The 9,059-nt window shown below is 43.1% G+C and overlaps 1 pseudogene; it reads right to left on the reverse strand.

The window, feature by feature from the left end:
- Positions 1-3,101: 3,101 nt before the first annotated feature.
- On the reverse strand, positions 3,102-5,758 carry LOC110307267 (annotated as a pseudogene).
- Between the last annotated feature and the right edge of the window lie 3,301 nt (positions 5,759-9,059).

Raw genomic sequence — 9,059 nt, forward strand, 5'->3', positions numbered from 1 at the left:
AAAAAAAAAAAAAAAAAAAAAAAAAGAAAGAAAACAAAAAGCTCTAGGCTTTGAATGACTCTGCCCAGCATCAGCAGTAATTGCTCTGAGCTCTGTGTTCCTCTGTCAGCTGGCAAGAAATTTTCTGAAGTTGTTTTGCAGGCCAGAGGACTGGGGCCTCTGGCGGTCAGCCCCTTAGCCAAAAGCCTCTCCTCAGGTTTCAGCTACAAGAAAGTTGGTTTTCCGACTCTGTAGCCCCTCCACTTTGCTCTCCGCTTAGAGCTGTGTGTATGGCCCAGCTAGGCAGTGACTGATGCTGCGTGGGCAGGGTGAACGCACCTGCACCCTCCATGGGTGCTGGACAGGCACTTTGGCTAAAAGCTTTTCACTTAACCCTTTACTCTCTGCTTTCCTAGAAAATAAACAGGGGGAAGAAAAGAAAGGGGGCAGGGTACAATGTACCCCCCCCCAATCCAGATAAGCCCGTGAAAATTGCACTGAAGCTGTGTTATCCCACAGGAATACCTGAATTGTGCTTTTAAACCAAAAATCTTCTTGCTTCTTTTTCTAAATGCCTTTTTTTCTCTCTAGTATTCATGATTTATGCCCAAAAATTCTTTCAACATGTTTAAAATTTCCTTTAAGGTCCAAAAAACATCCAATCCTTAATTAATAACAGGTTTTCTTTTACAGAAGAACTGTTAACTGCCTACCTCAGCCACACAATTAAGGTGATATTTTCTTCCTCAGCCATCCGAATAGACTGGGATGTGCTCCTAAGCAAACCATTTGCAGGCATAACTTTTGCTATCCACACTATGCAGATATCTTCTGCTGGTGTTCTGCTCCTTTGTTATAATTACTCTACAGGTCTATCTTTATATAGTACCTGCTGCCACAGACCCATCTGAGACAGTGCCATCTCCTGGGACCTACAGACAAAATCTGACTTCCTTCAAAATCTCATTTGACTGAAGACTCCCGAGACAAGTGCTGAGCCACAGAAGACAGACATGGGACCATCCAGCCTCAGATGGAATCTTATGCCAAAGCCAAATGGGTGATTAACTTTGGGGAAAGTTACATGATAGTGAGGAAAGCATAATGTCTATCTAGATTAATTAATTGCTGATCAAAAATGGATGTTATTACCCTCAAATTGCACTACCCATGGAACAACTGATTGATTGTACAATCTCTTGCCTTTTCAACGCTTACCCTTAATTCTCTTTCCTCATCCCTCTCTCCTATAACCCTGGTGGCTTTAGCAAAGTAGCTCCAGGGTTCCCAGGTAGGACTGCCCCTTGGCCACTGCCTGAAGAGTGGTTCAGAGGCTTGAATGCCAACCTAGGGATGAGTGGAAGGTGTATGGCAGCCCTCCCACACCTGACTGACCAGAGAATAGGTTGTACTCTGGTGGGGTGTGGGTCTTCCCCGGTCTCTCCCCAGGGCTCCTTTTTTGTTCTCACATGTCTCTATTTAGCTCCTTTGTCAAAGATCAAGTGACCATAGGTGTGTGGGTTCACTTATGGCTCTTCAATTCTATTCCATTGATCTACCTACTTGTCAATTTACCAATGCCATGTAGTTTTGATCACAATTGCTCGGTAGTACATCTTGAGGTCAGAGATGGTGATTCTTCCAGAAGTTCTTTTATTGTTGAGAATGGTTTTTGCCATCCCGTGCTTTTTAATTATTCCAGACAAATTTGAGAAATGCTTTCTCTATCTGGGTGAAGAATTGAGTTGGAATTTTGATGAGAATTGCATTGTGTCTGTAGATGGCTTTCAATAAGATGTTCATTTGGGAATTGCTAGTTACTGTATCAGTTCTGAGGCATATCTGTGTTTGAAACTTCCAAGTTTTCACTTCCTGGTTTTGTTGAAATACTTCACAAAAATATAATATAATATAATATAATATCTATTGTTATCACTGTAATTTACCATATGATATCCTATTCTAGGACCATACTTCCTGTTAAATAATATTCATTTTTTCTTTTATCACAAATATAGAATTGGCTTATACATTAGTACTATTATTTTTGTAGGAGCAATTTAGTCATGTCAGCACAGAGTCTAGAATGCCTGAGGGACAGAGGGGCTGGGTAGAGAACCATGTACTAAAATACCATCATTCACACAATGTTTTATTTGTGTGTGTGTTTGTTAGAGCCTAGAGCCTGCTATTTGTAAGGACCACTTTGAACTCCCAATCCTTCCCCACATGAATGCTGGGTGCATTAGTGCGTTCCACCTGATTACTCCGTTATCTGCACATCTGGGGAAGTGCTAGGTACGTGGCAAGCAGAAGCTCCTTCTAGCCCACCTTCTAATAGTGCCACAGAAATTACGTCTGAGAGTTCTCTGGAGACAGAAGATTGCTGAGTGGCACCAATGGAGACAGTGGTATATGGACGGATTCATTAGCTTCACTTTCCCTTCTGTCTCCCTAGCACAAATGGGGCAGAAGTCTGAACATTTGGGTGTCCCAGACTTCCTTGCAGCAGTGTTCTGCTAAGGGTCACACATGGACAGATTTCTCTGCAGGGCAACAACAGACAGCCTGAGTATGGGAACAACTAGAAGGAACACAGGGAAATTGGGGCCTGCAGAGCTAGAGCTTCTCTGCAGTACTTGCCTGCTCTCTGGGCAATCCCCTTCTCCTTTGGGAGGATGCTCCAGCATCCCATTGAATGTGCGTATGCTGGAGGAACTATGTAGCCCAGGTTGGCCTCAATCCTATGACTCCTTTCCCACTCCCCCCACCTATCTCCATAGTGCATAGTGTGCACTCCCATGCACAGATCTCATGGAATACTTCTTGTTACCCAAACCCTAAGTTCTCTTCTCTGAAACCCCTACAGTTGGTTTAACTCTTCTGATTGACCAAAAAGCACCCCTTTCACCCAGTCCTGAGAATCCAGTGGGGCTATGTCCAGCTGACAGACTCTTCAAGACTACCAGCTGGGCTCTGATGCAGACTACCAATACTCCAGCAGAACACCGTGTGACTAGGTGCCCAGCATGGGAGAGGTATCACATGCGGGCGGGATCTATGGCCAATGCACAACACAGGTCCAAGGAAACAGAGAGCAGTTTGAGGAAAAGGGGATCCAGTCACTGCACATCAGAGGTGCTGGAATTGAACAGGAATTCTTGTTTGGGAGCTGCGGGTGTTTGGATCTGGCCATCTTTTTTTCTCCATTTACTTCTCTTACTTTTCCTTCAGCAAAAGCAGACTGTTCTAATAGAAGTAGTCAATAATTTCTGGAAAAGTCTTTTTCCGCCAAAAGGGAATGCAGGCAGCTTTCAGCTTATAAAATTTTGCCTGAACAAAAGGTGGAGGGACATCCCCTATGGCGCCAGCAAGATCTTCCCAGTCTATTTCATTAGCATCATTCACATTTAGTTCATACAACCTTTCAATAAGGGTGATTTTGGCCTGTAGAGCATTGACCCCATGATACACGAACCCACCATGGGTAATCCTTTTGGAAAGAATCTCTGTCTTTTGCACTGCATGCAGTTCCGGGTCTCCACTCTAGTTTCCAACTCCACCCATGATATGCCCTTGTAGAGTTTTTCCCCCGGACAATTGACAGGTGACTCTCAGGTTCTTCCTGGAGTCTAGAATCCAGTTCTCTTAACTCCTGGGGAGACATCTTCTTTAGGGTCACGTCCTCCATAGCCTTGATTAGCCTCTGGGTTTCTGCCTTACTTCATGCACCATGGTTTCTATTACCATCAATCTGAGAGAACTTGAGGGTGACTGAGAGGCTGCTTCGAGCCACCATGGCCCAAATCTTTTTCCAGTCATTTCCATGGAGGGAATGGTATGCCTTCAGCTTCTTAGTATCTTCTTCATTGTACCTGCCTTTGTAGTTATTCACATCAAAGATCTTCTTTGCATGGTAGTACATGAGCTTCCAGGGTCGAGCGATGCTCTTCCCAATGTGCAGTCTGAAGGCAGAAGGCATGCTTCCGTTTTAGGCTGGTGATCAGAGACTTTTCCTCTGGGTATCTGTCTGTGTACAGCAGCTTGTCTGCACTCTCACTTCCAGTCAGGGATAGGAAATCTTGCACATTTTTTTCTATTTGTTTGTTTTCTTTAGCAGAAAAATTGCCAAATTTAATAGCCACCCCTTGTGCCTAAAATTTTTTGAAGTGCCCTAGGTCATCCTGATACATGCGTCTGATGGTGGTGGCCGCCCTTTCCTGTATGTCAGGAATGAACTCTTGCAGCTGTCTCACTGCAGAGCCCAAATCAACATCCGAGTCATCAGAATCTCTCCTGTCCTTAGATATGTGTCTTGTTGCAGAATTGCTAGCTGATTCCAAATTGCTTTCTTCTTCATGGGTAGGTTCTAACCTCTGCATCTCTTCCCTATGCTTCTCAGTGGAACAAGCCTGGGCTTCTGCCTCTGCTGCCATGTGGTCCATGCCCTCTTCCCTCACAGCACCACTGCCTTCTGGGGAGTCCACCAGGGCACTCTTAGCCTTGATATCTGGCACTGAGGCACTGTCACTAGATGTGGCAAGAGCAATGGATTTGTGCTTCTTTTTCTTGGACTTTTTCCTGATACTGTTGTATTCTTTGATGCTCTCACATTCTCCAGCCCCAACAACTCCTCCATGGTGTGTGTTATCAAGTTTCTCAGAGATTGTCTCCGAGCTATCAAGACTCTCAGGGATGGGCTCCAATTCCTGGTTCCTGAACACATTTTTTTTTTTAGACTTCTTCTTACAAAACCCTGCTGCTTCCATGCTTTTGCCTTCTAAGTCTTCAGAAGACAAGGGCTCTGATGGGGACAGGGAGATACTCTCAGGCTGGCTCCCCTGAACAACATCCCAGGGTGCTTTTTTTTCTGGGGGTGCTTTTGTTTCTTTCTGCTCCTGATGTCACCGTGCAGCTCTTGACAGCCAGGTTCCTGTGGCTTAGCAGTGGGCAGCTCTTCTGTTTCATGCACTTTTGCTGACCTTTGTCCCTTGCTCATATCAACATAAACAATATCCACATCCTTTCTCTAAGTCTCTAGCAGGTTCTCCATGTTTTCTTTATCTACAAGGATGATCCCAGTTTCAATATCCACCTCCAGAACACTATTCTTTTTCTTTTTGTGGGCAGAAGTGTTTTTTGGTTTTTTGTTTGTTTGTTTGTTTGTTTGTTTGTTTTTGTTTTTTTAGCTTTACAAAAGGTTTCTGGATTTTTCAGAAGGGAGGAAGTTGGCTGCTGGGACTCTTTCTTTTTCTTCTTCCTTCTCTAGGCTTTCCGAGATTGCTCACTCTCTGTGTTTTCCTGGGCTGGTGTCTGAGACTCCCTCCTTCTCTTCCCCAGCAAGGACACAGGAGGCTGCTCACTCTCCAAACTCTCTTGGGCTGGTGTCTGGGATTCCCTCCTTCTCTTTTTCTGCTTGGCCTTTTGAGGCCATTTACTCTCTAAGTTCTCCTGGGCTGGTGTCTGGGACTCCCTCCTCTTCTTCTTCCTCTTGGCCTTTTGAGGCCACTCACTCTCTAAGTTCTCCTGGGCTGGTGTCTGGGACTCCCTCCTTTTCTTCTTCCTCTTGGCCTTTTGAGGCCACTCACTCTCTAAGTTCTCCTGGGCTGGTGTCTGGGACTTCCCCTTCCTCTTTCCCAACACAGATACCTGAGGCTGCTCGCTCTCCAAGCATTGAGAGGGACATTTCTGAGGTCTTTTTTTCTGACACAGAAAACCATTTCTTTTTCTTGTACAAAGTTTCAGTGTGGGTCTTAAATTTACTTGTGCCCCCTTTCATCCTGTTCCCAGCAACAATGGTGCACTAGTCTTCCAACCCAGAAATGGATTTTTTCTAATACCTGATACTTTTGTCAAAACATCTATTCTATGCCTAACATGATGCAATCCCTATGTACAAATCAGTTTATTGGAGACTACCCCAGTTCCAGAATATTGACATGGAGACCTGATACATTTATTGAAAGCTCCAGGCATTATAGTGTTGCAGATATTCAGTTATTTTAACCCATTATGCTGGCATGGATTACTTCTAAGCATCTTCCCTGCCATCTTGGTCTTGACCTAGCACCTCCACCTTCATTTGTGTCCTGATGGTGACTTCCACAAGAGAATCTATCTCATTTTCAGGGCATAGAAGCTCCAAATTATCCTCTCCTGCCCATCTATAGGCTATTTGGCTCTTTTTATCCAATCAGAATGTGATGGAGAACAATGATTTACAAAATGTCAATTCATACAAAGGTATGAATTATAACATATCTCTGAGGACATAAATCAGCATATGTGTACACAATGAATATTCCCCAACAGTTTTCTTTCTCTCACCTCAAAGGCACTTTGGGGTTCTCAAAAACTGAACCACCAACAAGACAATGAGCATGGGCTGAACATAAGCCCCAGAACATATGTGACATCTGTGCAGCTTGGTCTTCATGTAGATTCTCCAACAACTAGAGTGCAGATTGCACATGAATTTGTTGCCTGCCTGTGGATGCTGATCCATTAACTGGACTGCCTGTCCTGGCCTCAGAGGAAGAGGATGTGCCTATTGGTGCAGTGCCTTGATGTGCCCAGAGTTTGTGGAGTGATATGCAGGGATTATCCCCCTTATCAGAATAGAATGGGAGGATTGACCTGGGAGAGGACCTGTGGAGGAATGTTATTGGTATGTAAAGTAAGTAAATAAATTATTTGATGAACAAAGAATGCCACAAGTTAGATTTGTCTTGTATCAAATCAAATCTCTGATAGTCAATCTAGTGATTATCATGTTTACCTGCATACAATGCTATGAACATCATTTCAGAGGTAATAAGCTAGACACCACCTATTAATTGTTTGTGTAAGATCATACTTGTATAACAGCCTTTATGGTATTGTCAGTAGGGACTAGAAAACCCAGGTGGCCACAATCTGAATAAACTTAGACCTCAGTTGGCACAGATATATGGAACATCTCTTGGGGACCCCTTCTAGGATTGGATATAGCAGTTTGTTGATTATCAGTGGGGCTGTTTCTGTCAGAGTAGTCTTCATCTACTTCATCAGAAAGGTAAAGCTGTGACAACAACAGTCCAAGAGGCAAACCTAGTAGCTGATTGTGTCACTCTCAAGGCTGTGAATCCTAAAACCAAATAATGTCATCAGTGAAAAATCATCAAAACTGTACTGAATATTTTCTCTCAACTTTGCAGGCTATGTGGTTAATACTGTAAAATATCTTCCTAAATATTAATATTTCAAATCATTTTTTATAAAAAAATGTAGTGTAGCTGCAGTGTCTAAGCTTCTTCCACATTGAGATGGTTGCAGTGATACATGAGATAGCAGCTTCTATATCAAGAGTTTTATACAAAGCTCATGAATAAGGCATGTAGATTCAATGGTTTTTCCTGGGGGTATAAGTTTAATAAAGACAGAGAGTGACAGGGGGTTGCATATCAATTTGAGTAGGCAATGCCAACAGGGAGGACCTAGATTGGCTCAGGTGCATGCACTAGAGAGCAGGTGTCTCACTATTGGTATATTGACATTTTTCTGATAGTAATATAAAACTGATTTAGCAATTTCCAGTGATTAATGTGACTGCAGAGTCCTGTTCATGTGTGAGATCTCCTTTCAGACATTTTTCTCTTAAATGAAGACCAAGGACCACTAATTACTCTCATGGTTCAATATCAGCATAGGTTCAGCTTTTGACAGGTAATGTACTCTTGAATGAGGATTGTTTTTTGACAATTCAGAGATTTAAGTTAATGATGGTAAAGCAGGAGCCTGTTATGGAGTTTTCATCTTTTCTGAAGTGGACTTTCCTAACTTGAATAGAGATGGCTTCCAAGCATGTAGGCTTGCAGTCTTTCACCCCTTCAACTTCAGTGCTCATGGAAATGGGCTCCATTCCACTCTCTAAATATTGGAATGGTTATGGAAATGAGTTGACTGGGCAGTCTCCATGGCCAGCCAGAGAGGTGTTCAATATTTGTGCCCTAAGAGGATCATGAAGAATGACTGATAGGACAAGTATTTAGGACTTTGCCTTCCAATTTCAGAGATAGTAAAATGTCCATCTTCTATATTAAAAAAAAAAAAAGGTTACATAAAGATATCATTCATTAGAAGTGGCTCATAGAGATACAGATTTCATATTGTGAGACTCAATTTATGATTGCATACACCCTCAACATTTAGCTTGCCCACTAAAACTTGTGTTGAGCCAGAGCAGAGCTCTGTCAATCCTATTATCTCTCTATTCCATTTAATTACATCAGCCAAGAAAATATGCATTATTTTAAGTGTTGTTAAACTCTGGTTTATGTCACACCTTTTTGAATTCTTTTTTAAAAATATTTTTATTACATATTTTCCTCAATTACATTTCCAATGCTATCCCAAAAGTCCCCAATACCATCCCCCCAACTGCCCTACCCACCCATTCCCATTTTGTTGGCCCTGGCATTCCCCTGTACTGGGGCATATAAAGTTTGCATGTCCAATGGGCATCTCTTTCCAGTGATGGCCAACTAGGCCATCTTTTGATACATAAGCAGCTAGAGTCAAGAGCTCCGGGGTACTGGTTAGTTCATAATGTTGTTCCACCCATAGGGTTGCGAATCCCTTAAGCTCCTTGGGTACTTTCTCCAGCTCCTCCATTGGGGGCCCTGTGATCCATCCAATAGCTGACTATGAGCATCCACTTCTGTGTTTGCCAGGCCCCGGCATAGTCTCACAAGAGACTGGGTCCTTTCAGCAAAACCTTGCTAGTGTATGCAATGGTGTCAGCGTTTGGAAGCTGATTATGGGGTGGATCCCTGGATATGCCAGTCTCTAGATGGTCCATCCTTTTGTCACAGCTCCAAACTTTGTCTCTGTAACTCCTTCCATGGTCCATGGGTGTTCTGTTCCCAATTCTAAGGAGGGGCACAGTGTCCACACTTCAGTCTTCATTCTTCTTGAGTTTCATGTGTTTAGCAAATTGTATCTTATATTCTGGGTATCCTAAGTTTTGGGCTAATATCCACTTATCAGTGAGTACATATTGTGTGAGTTCCTTTGTGATTGTGTTACCTCACTCAGGATGA

This window comes from Mus caroli, chromosome 2 (genome assembly GCF_900094665.2).
Source record: "Mus caroli chromosome 2, CAROLI_EIJ_v1.1, whole genome shotgun sequence".
NCBI classification, from domain to species: domain Eukaryota; kingdom Metazoa; phylum Chordata; class Mammalia; order Rodentia; family Muridae; genus Mus; species Mus caroli.